A 12,098-nucleotide genomic window follows, 5' to 3' on the forward strand; every position below is an offset into this window, starting at 1 on the left:
ATGATTTTATTTAAATAACTTAGGAAATCAATTACTGAGAGAGCTTTTAATATCTCCCTATATTTCTAACCATTTTTGCTTCTTGATTATTTTTTCAAGAATTATGATGCTCTGTGAGTAGGTGCATATATATTTATGATTGCTATGTCTTCCTGGTAAATTGCTCCTAGCTTATGTTTTTCAAAGACATGCATGTGTGGAGCACAAGTCCTTTTCTTCAGCAAAAGCTCCCATATTCCTTTTCTGTCTTGGCAATTCTCTCACACTCTGCCTGGCCTCTCTCATTTAACATCCTCCACCCTCCAAAGAAAGCCTATAAAACAAACCCCTAAACTCCCATTATACTTCCAGCTCCAGTGGTGGGATCTCTCTCCCTTGTCTGCTCTTCTGGTTCTTTATCTTATAGATTGTCTGAATTTTTGCCAGAAGCCCTCTGACATCTTTTCTGAATGCTCTTAACCCATCTTCCTCCTCCATAAATGTCCCCAGTCAGTCTGCTGCACGACAGGAAAGGGTGGGGATTGGAGCGGCCTGCTGGAAAAGATAACATTATCTGGCTCAGCAAGGCAAGAGGAATGTTTGAGAGCATTTGCACTTGAGTAATTTTTAACCCCTCATGGAATCACCCCATTCATTCAACAGGTGAAATGCTGCACAGTAGGCCCTGGGAAATACAAAGATAGATAAGAAATCTAAGGTCCTTGCTCTCACCCAGTGTGAGGGGGAAAACAGATGAACACCTAAGGGCTTGCACTCTCCTGTGCCAGGAGCTGAGGCAGGAGCAGGACTGGGGGCTGTCGCGCTAGAGAGATTAGCAGGGGCCTGGGCAGATGATGGGGAGAGAGGGAGTGGAGCAAAACTTTAGTGCTTAGCTCTGCTTGGACGTCTCTGAACTCCATCCCTGAACTTCCAGCTGTCTGCTCCACACCTCCACGTGCATGTCTACTCCACATCCCAGCGGAACCCACCTGTAGCAGTTTGATATTGTTTATGAATTCCAAAAATAGCTATTGGATTCTGTGTGTGAACTGGCCTGTTCCTCTGGGCATATTAGATTGTATTGGATTCAGGGATTTCACTTTTACTTGATTAATTAATGATTAAGGCTTTGATCGGACCACTGAGTTCCTGCCCCCTTGGTGGGCAAGGACTCACAGAGAAAACTATATGGCAGAGGAGTTAGTTGGAGTTTTTGGATGCTGGAGCCCCAGGAAGTAAACACACAGGAGAAGAACACAGAGGACCAGAGACGGCTCCACAGACGCAGCAGAGGCTCTGGGAGAGAGAGAGCCTGAGAGGCTACAGCTGGCCTTGTGGCGAGAACAGAGCAGCTGAACCCTGGAGAGATGAGACTTATCCCAGCCTACACCTGGTATTGGAGGAAGCTGGGACCATGGAGCCTGCAGAGGAAGAGGGAGCCTGAGCCTCGCAGACGTCGGCAGCCGTCTTGCTCCAACTCGTGGCAACAGGCTTCGGCGAGGGAAGTAACCCATGGTTTATGGTCTGGTAGCTGTAAGCTTCTACCCCAAATAAATACCCTTTATAAAAGCCAACAGATTTCTGGTACTTTGCATCAGTGCCCCGTTAGCTGGCTAAAACACCATCCAAAACGGAAGCTACATGTTTCCACTTGTCTACGCCAAAGTTAACTCTTGTTCTCTCACGCCCCACACCACAATCCATCAGCGCATCCTGCTGGCTCTCCCTTCAGAATGCCCCCAGAATCCCACCACTTACTACCATCTACACTGTTAACCCTGGTCCAACCACCACGCCGTCAACTGCTCTCCCGTCTCCCCTGCTTCGCCTCTGCCCCTGGACCGTCTGTTCACCCCCGCAGCCAGTGTGGCCCCGTTAAAAGGGAAGGAGATTATGACACTCCCTGCTCAGCTCCTTCTCGTGCTCCTCATCCCATGCCATGAAGAAGAAAAAAACAATGTTTTCCTAGTTCCACAAGGCTCTCCAGCACCTGTCTCCACTCACCAGCCTCTCTGACCTCATCTCTCTCTATCCGCTGTTCCTTGAAAATGCCAGGCCTGTGTTATTTTATCTGTAGCAAATGTTCCGCTGCAGTGTAGTGTGCTGATGGAGGGGTGTTGTTTGGGAATTCTGCACATGTGCATGATTTATAAGTTTACAACTTCTGTCATAAAAAATGCATTTAAAAAATAATAATAGGGTGGGTTGGGGGGAAATACACCAAATGTAAGATAAGAACTATAATTAACACTAAGATTTTGACAATATTCTTTCGCAATCTGTAACAAATGTCTCACGACAGTGCAAGGTGTTGGTGGAGGGTTGACGTACGGGACCCCTGTATGATGTTACGCATGTGTGCTTTGTAAGTCCACAGCCTTTACTATACACTTACTGTTTATGTATGTTCATATATAAATGATATAAAGATAATAATAGGATGGGTTGGGGGAAAATACTTTGGTTAGTAGTAATATTTTGACAATGCTCTTTAACCATTAGTTAAAAACGTTTCACAATAATGCAAGGCATTGGTGGTAGGGCCCTGTATGATGTTATATATGTTTGCTTTGTAAGCTCACAACTATTCCCATACACTTATTGTTTATGTATGTTTATGTATAAGTGATATACTTCAATAAACTTTTTAAAAATGCCAGCCCTGTTCACCTCCGGTTCGGGTTCCTGCTCTTCTTGCTAGAACACTCTCAGATGGCTTCCACCTCCCTCCCTGCCTGGAGCCGAAGTTTCACGGGCTGCCAGGCCTGGCAGGGGCCTCAGCAGGCTAGTCCAGTGTCTCGCTCTCTTTTTTTTTTTTTTCATTATTGCCCCTGCCTAATGCTTTTAAGGCATTTTTAGCCCTAATTGCCCTATGAAATTTTAATACCAAAGATTAAATATATATCTGTCTCTATATAAATATAGACTATTCCACGATATTTTTACATTGTTCCTTGAAAAAAAATCACATCCAATATGTTTTGAGTATTGTAGGTTTCTATACTGTCTATACTGCAGGACTTCTCAGATGCTGTAGGAGTTTACTTTATTGTGAATCTTTGCAAGGGAGAATAGATTACTCAAGAGTTTCCCCAACTTATTTGACCACACAACCATTATTATCTTTTTCACGTGGAGCAGTTTGCATGATGAGTGACCCGTGGAACATAAGCTGGGGAATGCCAGAAGTAGCCGTGATAGCCACTCACAGCCTAGTATGAAACAGTTTGCCCGTTTAGGCCCCGACATCCAGCGGGGCTCTAAGAAGTGGGCTGTGGAAGTGGTGGGTGTTGCTGGGGGGGGGGCAGGGGTACTGTCAGGAAGTGGTCTTACCTCAGTCCTAGGGAATGGACGTTAGGAAGGCACAAGGGTGAGGGCAGTTTAGAAATAGGGCCCTGACCTGTCTCTCTGAATTCCGTGAGCACAGAATTGTATACTTGCAGGTGGTTAAAATGGGAAATGTCATGTTGTATATATGTTACCCCAACAGAAAAATGTATTTTAAAAAAGTAATCATAAATCGGAGAATGAATAAATGTTTGTGGCTAAAAAAAGGTTGGGGTGGTAGGAGTTGGCATCCTTCTCAGTGTTGTTCTTAGCACTACTGCACCTTTCCCTGCCCCTTCGCTCTGCCCTCCCTCCCACAATCTCCTTTTTCCGGACCCGCCTTCCTTGTAATAATGATGATAGTGATTCTATTGATGATTAATACTGTGTTGGTCTCTTTGCCACATGATATAATTCAAACCTCACGGTAAACCTTTGACATTATTATCCCTTTAAAAACCTGTCAGGAACTTGAGGCTCAGAGAAGTCAAGCAACTTGTCTGAGGCCTCCCAGCCTATAAGAACGTTGAGCCCCTTATGGGTTCTTTGAGAATTTCAGGGAGAATTAAAGAGCTAATGGGTATGAATGGTAATTACAAACAATAAATGGGTGGGTTCGTGTCCTTCCTTAAGAGAGTTAAGGAAGTAGCCCCTCACACTTTAGTATGAATATCTGGGGACACACACTTCTCATATAGCATATGAAAGTCTTGGATCCCTGGGGACAAAGTGGGGAATATTTGTTGGAAGGAAGGGAAGAAGGAAGGAAAGAAGGAAGGGAGGGAGGGAGGAAAGGAAGGAAGGGAGGGACCTCAGTGGAATTTGTTGGGAGGGCCTATTAAGACCCAGCTCCAGACTAAACCCAGAGAGAGGGAGGCAGTGATGATAAATAGGACCCCAGATGCGAGATGACGGCTGGAGTGACAGGCAGTAAATGATGATTTGTCAGGGGCGATCTTGGGAAGGGGGAGAAGGAGAGCGTGAAATTATTTTTCATATCTTGCTAGGAGACCAATTTTTCTTGGTTATAAAGGAAAGGGAGCACAGGGTCTGGACTGCGGCTTCTCAAACCAGACCAGCATTCTCTTGGTACAGATTCGAGTGAGGCTCAGAGAGGGGAAGGGGCTGATCCAAGGCCACACAGCAAGCACCGGCCATGTCACTGCTCCTCTCAGCCTCCTCACCCAGCCACTCACACCTGGTGAGTGGGCTGCTAAACGCAGAGGAAGACAGCACGTTTGGAGTTCAACACATGTGAGGGCGAATCCTGGCTGCCGTGTTTACCAGACAGTGTGACTTCCGGGGGAGCCTCTGCTTCACTGAACTCATTTTCCTCTTCAAGGGAAGGGTTGGTGCTAGGTCCAGGGAGTTGACGCCCGGAAAAGGGCTGTGGAAAATAAGATGCTACTCAGATGAAGCCTTCCCTTGTCCTTCCCGTGCTCCCTCTCCTGCCTGCCACCTCCAGCCCACGCTGCCCAGTTCTTCCTGCTGTCCCTTGTCCACCTGCTCCTCTGTCTCCTGCCACACTGAGCAGAGACGGCAGGGAAGCGGCGACAAGGGTACGGGTGGACTCGGTCAACTGAAAAGAAAAGGAACCACCTGGAATGAGAGAGAACGAGAAGCTGAAGATCTTGTGTATCTTGGGTGTGCTTCCAAGGGGAAGGGGAGAAGCAATGGGGGAAGGGAGAGGAGGACAGAGGCGAGAAGAGCTTCCTCTTGCATCTCCCTGAGAGAAGTAGCCAAAGGGACACCTTTTCCACCAAAACAATGGAGATTTCAGTCCTACCACCCCTGTGGCTCTTTTTGAAAGGGAAAAAAAGGAAACCGCTTGTGTTAAGTGCAGACTTCCTGCTGGGTGCAGGGCCAGGCACTCACACATCCATTATCTCTGGGCCTGGAAGCCCCAGGGGCCGCCCTGTCACCCCCACCTCACCGATGAGGGAAATGAGCCCCCCACCGGAAGTCCCTTGCCAGAGCTGGGCCCCCCGGAGCTGGGACTCAAACCTGCGTCCCTTCTACTTGGCCTGTGGGACAGGGTCTTGCCCAAGCCCGAGCTGTGTGTGGCGAGCCCCTGCCCACCCCCACTTTCTGGAGCCTCTGTGCGCAGTTGCTGTAATGACATGATTAATGGAGGGGAAATATCAGCGTGGTGAGACGGCCCGTCCTCTCCTTGCTACCTGCTCCCGGAATCTCCTCTTGCACAAAGTGCCCCGGGATGCCCTGAGAAGGCCATCTGCTCTTTGCACCCTCCTGGGACCCCAGTTTTAGGTAAGGTCCCACCATCCTTCCTCTCGGAGTCAACACATCAAGTGGGTCACCCACCCTGACTCCAGAGGTCAAGGACGTGACCCGGGCCTGGCTTATAAGGGGTATGTGAACCAATCTGAGTCCACGAAAGTCAGCTCTGGAACTTTTGCTGGAACATTCTGGAAAGAGAAGCTCTCTTTTGGCTGGGGTTGCCAATTTGATAGGTGGTGAACTTGGAACTTGCCATCAAAGCCTGCCTGAAAACAAAATCAGCATAGGGGAGCAGAGTCCAGAGGTGGAGAGAATGTAGCTAACCGTCTTATTTATGCACTTTTTATCACATGAGCCCAGAAACAGCCTTTTCTTTCTTTTATTTTTGATTAAAGTCATTTTAAGATGAGTTTCTGTCATTTACACTTGAAAAAGTCCTGACTCTTCTATTCCCCCAAATCCATCAGAAGAAGCAAAAAAGGAGCTCACACCTTCCCCTCCCATCCCTTATGGGGGTCCCGGCGGCTTTCATTTCCTGGAAGTGGGCCCCCCTGCTCTCTCTAACTCAGAAGCTTCTGGTCCTTCTCCATCGGCTGTCCCCTGCCTTAGTGACCAGGATCGTTTTCGTTCCCCAGCCCTGCCTCGGTCTCCCCTTCCTACAACAGGCATCAGTAGGCACCCCCCTTGCTCAGATGGGAAGACTGAGGCTGAGAGTCACGCTGACCTGCTCAGGTTTGCACAGGGGGCTGGAAGCAGAACTGGGACTTGAACTCGGGACTCCTGGCTCCCCGTCTAGCCCTCTGTGAGGTGCGTGGCAGCCTGGTCCCACTCAAGCGCGGGACTGGTTTCCTTCCTGAGGTTCAGCCAAAGGCGCTGGCATGACCTGCTGAGGCTCCCCGGCACACCCCTCGCCCCCAGGCCCACCAGCCTCTTCATCTCTGAAGGTTCCCGATATGAAGGAACTTCCTCCTAAGACCTGCCCTGCACTGACACCTAGTGGTGAGATGTGAAAGCACAGCCCCCCAGGTGCCAACAGAGGATTCTGGTTCTGCCCTGGGGCAGGGAGGTGGAGGAATGGGGAAAGGGACCCTGGGGCTGTGCCTGTGGGGTGTGAGATTAGATTAGGGGCCTGAGCCTCCTTCTCTGTTCTCAATGCCAGCCATAGCTGTGTGTCTTTGGCTACTAGTTTCTTTTTTTCCTTGTACACATTGGGAATTTGTGAAACAAAGTGCATTCCCCCTTTTGCACTGGCTGCTGGGATGCTCAGAGTCAATGGAGAGCTCACCATTAGCAAATGCGCAGGACCATGTGGCAGGCATTTGGAAGAGGAACTTAACCCTTGGCTCCATATTCCTCTCCTTGGGCCTCATTTTTCTATTTTATTTTACATGTAGTTTTCTGCCTATGCTGAAGTTATCTTTATAAGTCATATTAATTCCACCCCTTTTCTTGGGGCATGGGGAAGCAGAATTACACATTCAGAAAGAGCTTGTGTACCTTTCGTAAGCCTCAGTTCCTCTTCTGTAGGGTGGGGACGAGAATCCCTATCTCACGGGCTTAGTGCAAGTTTGATAAGATGCTCAATGCATATTAGCATCCTTCCTATGTCTCATCTCTCCTTCCCTAGTGCTCTCTGCCGCTGGCCTAGCACAGGCCAGGATGCAAAGAGGACCAAAAGCACATATCGCTTTGCCCCCAGCCCTGCTCTGTGTTCTGCAGGCCCACTGGGTGCTCCTGCAAGAGCCTGGTGCCCTGAGCCCAGCTCTTGCCTGTCCCCGGGGGACTCCTGGCTTCCAAGATCTCCGCCTCCCTCCTGCCGGGGTGCGCAGTGCTCGCGGCTGATTTGCAGAGCCCAGATGCAGCTCATAAATAAAGAATGTACTGTTCTGCAGAATGACTGCGGCAGGGCCAGGCGGGGGTGGGCAGGTTGGATTAGATGGAGAGCCACGGGGGGCAGAAGCACCAGGAGGGGGCTGCTGGGCAGAAGGGGGATGAGAGGAGTCTGGGAAGGTGCAGGAGGTCTGGGAGAGGGAAGGGGCTCCACGAAGCCAGGATCTGGGTGTAGACAGCTGTGGCTGAATCTTGGCCCAGATACCTGCTAGCTGTGTTCCTTTTAGCCTCAGTTTCCTTTTCTGTAAAATGGAGATGAAACCCCATTTCAGGACCTGGGGCTTTTGGACTGCAATAGTTATTGCATTTATAGCATTTAGCCCAGAACCTGTAAAGGCTCAATAAATGTAAATGCACAGTAAATGCTCAGTAAAGGTTGTTATGTCCCCCAAACTGCCTTAGTGTCTTCATAAGAGCCATGTGTTACTTATGCTACAAGGAAAATGAAGGTGGGATTGGAGCCCGTATCTGTGCCGGGGGTGGGGACAACAGCCTGCAAGAATGGGGGTGGGGTGGGGTGGGGAGACAGGTAGAGGTGATCAGGGAGAAATGAAGACACCATCACCGACCCAGACAAGCCAGATAATCCCTAGAAGAAGGATCTCATCTCTGCAGCGATTTCAGCGTGGACTCACGAGGGATTCTGATTGGCTTATAACAGAGACAGTGAACTTTAGCAGGGGGAAGGGGCTGGGGACACCTGGGTTACGTTGTCAGCATGCCCGTATTGGAATACAGACCTTGGACAAGTCACTTTCTTTCTCTGGGCCTCTGTTTATCCATCTATAAAATGGTTTCCAAGAGACCTCCTGGAACTGCAGAATCTATTTTTTTCAAGACGTATTCATTTTTCTGACCAACAGACACTGAGGACCTGCTGTGTTCCATACCCTGTGCTACATCCTGGAGAGGTGATAGGCCAGGAGGATGCACAGGTTAGTTGTGAAGTGTGTGTGCCATTGTAACAAAGACCTTGGCCTTCACCTGGAGGGCAGAGAAGGTTTCCAGAGCCCGAAGCTGGGGCTGGGCTGACAGCGGGCGTCCGGGCAGAGGGGCCTGGTAAGGGGTGAATGTGGAGCGGTCAGCTGGGGTCTTGCAGGAGGAGGCAAAGAGCTTGCCTTTTGTGCTGAGGCCAGTGAGACGCCCCTGAAAGCATCTGAGCGGGGGAGTGATGAGGTCAGCTTTGCATTTCCAGAAGCTCTGTCTGGCTGCGGCGAGGGTCACAGAATTAGAGGGGCCCAGAGTGGAAGCCAGAGGCCCCAGCGGGGAGTGACGGAGGCACGGGCCACGGCGGCATCTTGGTGAAACGAGGACAGGTGGATGGGCTTGGGGACGGAGGGAGAGGGGAGGGTGACTCAGGAATGTGTGCGGGGGTGGGGTGGGGGGGAGGAGTGTCTTTGCAAGGCTCGGTCCCCACCACCGCTGATCCCTCCGGGCCTCATCTCTGGCTCCGCCACCGCCTGCCCGTACAGGAGGAGAGATGAGAAGCATCACTGCTGTCTTCCCATCAGGCCGGGGCTTGCTGCAGAGAGGGCGGCGGCGGGAGGGGAGGGGCGGGGAGGGAGGAGGCAGCTGCTGGGCTGCTGGCGGCTGCAGCCCGTGCCTTTCTCTCTGCCGGCTGCCCGGGCTGCGGCACCTGCTGCGGCGGCGGCCGGGAGGACCCAGAGCAGGTGCAAAGCGTCTGGAAGGGGTCTGGATGCGCGCAACACCCACTCTGCCCACCCCCCTTCTCTGTTGTCTGGACACAAAAGCCCAGACAAAGAAGCGCCGGGGATGCAGGACCGCTCCCTCACGCAGGCACGCACGCAGGGCACACACAAGCCCGGAGACAAAGGGGGCGCGCACGGAGCGGGGAGGGCGGGGAGGTGGGCCCTGCCTGGCCGCCTTGTCCCTGAGCCTGGCTGCCTTGTCCCTGAGCCTGGCTCTGAGCCCCCTGAAATGAAAGGCCGGGGGAGACTGGTGGTCTGTGAACCTCGCTATTCGATGATCAGTTTCTTAAAGGAAAAATAGATCCCAGATCCCAGAAAGCAGAGGATGCACTTTCAGTCCCTGCTGTTGGAGAAAAGGCCCAAGGACAACAAAGCCACCAAAGCAACCGTGAGCCTGTGTTATGGTCAAACCAGTGGCATCTACGGACCTGGAGGAAAACAGCGATGGCACCTGCGGACAGGAGGTGCTGTTTACGTGCTCTGCGGACAGAGCGGGTGGCTGTGTAGTTTGAAGAATCCCTTGTTGAAACTTCCCAGGGACAGGAACCCCAGGTCTTGAAAGGTCTCTAAGGACCCTTTAATGGGGAGACAGGAGAGAGAGAGAGAGAGAGAGAGAGAGAGAGAGAGAGAGAGAGAGAGAGAGACTAAAGTAAAATCTCATCTGAGGCCCAGAGATCGAGAAGAGAAACCCCAAAATAGTCATAGGAAGGAAAAAAAAGTATGTATATAGAGAAAGATCAAAGTCATGTTTGTTTGTTTTTTTCTTTTTTAACCAAGACTGCGAAACAGAGACAAACAGAGGGCAGCTTGGAGGTACACACACCAGCAAGGGGGCTAACACTGATTGAGCTCTGTGGCTGGGCCGGGTCATTTAACTCTTCTGAAAGCCCTTTGAGGAGGTTACGTTATCCCCATTTTACAGCAGAGGAAACTGAGGCCAGGAGAGGTGAAGTCCCTGCCCTGCTGTGTGGGATAGCTGTTCCTCTGTCAGCCTGGCAGCTTATGGCATCCAGTCGTGTGCTCACGCCCTGGCCAGCTGTTACAAGGGAGGTATTTCACAGGTGGGGTCAGCACCTGCAATCCGATGACCTGAAGGAGGTGACCCTCGCTGTGTGGGTGGGCCTCATCCCATGAGCTGGAGGGCTGGACAGCAAGAAAGGAGGGCTCCAGGGTGGGAAGGAATTCAGCCTCAAGGCTACACCCTCCACCCCTTCCTGGGTTTCAAGCCTAAAGAATTTGGACTCAAGAATTCAACGGCAAGCTCACCAGGATTTCCAGCCTCCACCTTCCAGCCTGCCAGTGAGTTTGGCCAGCCCCCACGATCGCGTGAGCCAGTTCCTTAGACTAAATCCCTACGTCTATATATATCTACCTCTCTCTATTTCCATATCATATCCATCTAAATCTACACCTACATCTCCATATCTATATATCTATAGCCTATTGGCTCCTTTCTCTGGAGAACCCTAATGGATACAGTGAGGGAGGGGCAGAGGTGGGATTCAAATGCAGGTCTGCCTAACTCCTGATCCCATGCCTTGCCTTGTCTTGTCTGCCAGCCCCGGCAGAGAGGAAGGCAGAGGAAGGAATCAAGATGCAGTCAGGAAGAAAAAAAAAAAAAGCTGCAGTTAGGTGGGAAGTGGATTTAGCTCAACTGATAGAGCGTCTGCCTACCACATGGGAGGTCCAGGGTTCAAACCCAGGGCCTCCTGACCCACGTGGTGAGCTGGCCCATGCACAGTGCTGATGCACGCAGGGAGTGCCGCACCACACAGTGGTGTCCCCCACGTAGGGGAGCCCCATGCGCAAGGAATGTGCCCCACAAGGAGAGCTGCCCTGCACAAAAAAAGTGCAGCCCACCCAGGAGGCACCACACATACAGAGAGCTGACGCAGCAAGATGACGCAACAAAAAGAGACACAGATTCCTGGTGCTGCTGACAAGAATGCAAATGGACACAGAAGAAAACACAGCGAATGGACACAGAGCGCAAACAATGGGGGGGGGGGAGAGGAAAAAAAAGATGCAGTCAGGTGGCAGAGGGCCTGGGGGTCCCTGGTGGGCAACTCCCCACCACTTCGGCAGACAGAAGGAAGCTGGGCCTTGGCCAGGTCTCCTGACCTCCCTGAGCCTCAGTTTCCACATGTGCTAAATGCAGACAACAGTGCCCACCTCATGGGGCCATCGTGTCCGTTGGATGAGACAATGTGACAGGGAATTGAAGGCCTGCTACGTGCTGGCGGGTCAGACACGGCCCCTGCCCTAGAGGAGACAAGGCAGATGGATGAGCTGGCAAGGTGACTGGCACATAGTAGGACTTCAATAGAAGACCAGTCACTCTTCCCAAATTCTCCCGACTCAGGCCCAGCCTGGCACAAGGGGATTGTAGAGAATGTATTTTATTGTTGCCCCTCCCCCACAGATGTCCAAGTCCTAACGCCTGCAACCTGTGACAATGTTAGGTTACCATGGCAATGGGATTTAAGGTTGCTAAGCAGCTAACCTTCGAAAAGGGAGCTTATCTGGGATTATGCGGGTATGCCCAGGGTTCACCAGGGTTCTTCAAAGTGGAGAAGGGAGGAGAGCAGAGTCAGAGGGTCACGTGACAACAGAGGAAGGTCAGAGTGATTCACGGTGAGAAGGTCTTGGCCTTCCACTGTTGGCTTTGAAGGTGGAGAAGGGGCCAGGAGCTCAGGAATGCCGGCAGCCTCTTGGAGCTGGAAAGGCATGGGAATGGATTCTCCCCTAGAGCACCTGGAAGGGAATGCAGCCGTGTCAACATGTGATTCTAGTCCAATGAGACTTCTGACCTCCAGAACTATAAGATGATAAATTTGGGTTAAGCCATGGAATGTGGGGTAATTTGTTAACAACAACATGAAACGAATACACTCCCTAATGGAACATTCTCTCTTCTTTTGGTAACAGGGCCTTGAGTTCCCACTCTCCTGACCC

This window comes from Dasypus novemcinctus, chromosome 19 (genome assembly GCF_030445035.2).
Source record: "Dasypus novemcinctus isolate mDasNov1 chromosome 19, mDasNov1.1.hap2, whole genome shotgun sequence".
NCBI classification, from domain to species: Eukaryota; Metazoa; Chordata; class Mammalia; order Cingulata; family Dasypodidae; genus Dasypus; species Dasypus novemcinctus.